The sequence below is a fragment of the Mesoplodon densirostris genome, chromosome 12, assembly GCF_025265405.1.
Source record: "Mesoplodon densirostris isolate mMesDen1 chromosome 12, mMesDen1 primary haplotype, whole genome shotgun sequence".
Taxonomy (NCBI): domain Eukaryota; kingdom Metazoa; phylum Chordata; class Mammalia; order Artiodactyla; family Ziphiidae; genus Mesoplodon; species Mesoplodon densirostris.
In genome coordinates this window covers 20397723-20398264 of record NC_082672.1, presented here as the reverse complement: position 1 = coordinate 20398264, position 542 = coordinate 20397723, and the positions used below count along the sequence as shown (strand labels likewise).

Below are 542 nucleotides of genomic sequence, written 5' to 3'. Positions count from 1 at the left end.
CTATGAGGCCAACATTACACTGATACAAAAGCCAAAGATGATACAATAAATAGGAAACTGTTTATCACATTTCTCATAAACATAGATGCAAAAAATTCTTTACAAAAGTTTAGCAAATCAAATTCAGCAATATATAAAAGGGAGAAAAAAATCATAACCAAGTGGGATTTAGTTCAGCAGTACAAGATTGGTTTGACATTTGAAAATCAAAGTTGTAGATCACTTCTCAGTCTTCTGGCTAAGATCAACTGTAGTTTCTGTTCTTATCAGTTTAATATCTGATATATCCTTTAGCCAGGACAAAAAAAGAAAAGAAAAGAAAAGAAAAGAAAATCATTGTAATTCACCATGTTAACAAATTAAAAATCATATGATCACCTCAATAGGTGCACAAAAATCATTTGACAAAATTCAACACCCATTTAGACAAAGGATTCTTAGCAAATCTAGGAAAATAATGAAATTCTTCAACCTGACAAAGGGCACCTACAAAAACCCTAAAGCTAACACCATACTTCATGGAAACTTTATATGGAAATGCA

The 542-nt window shown here is 30.8% G+C and overlaps 1 pseudogene; it reads left to right on the top strand.

Annotated features, from left to right (window-relative positions):
- The first annotated feature begins 218 nt into the window (after positions 1-218).
- On the top strand, positions 219-338 carry LOC132500435 (U2 spliceosomal RNA; annotated as a pseudogene).
- Positions 339-542: the final 204 nt, after the last annotated feature.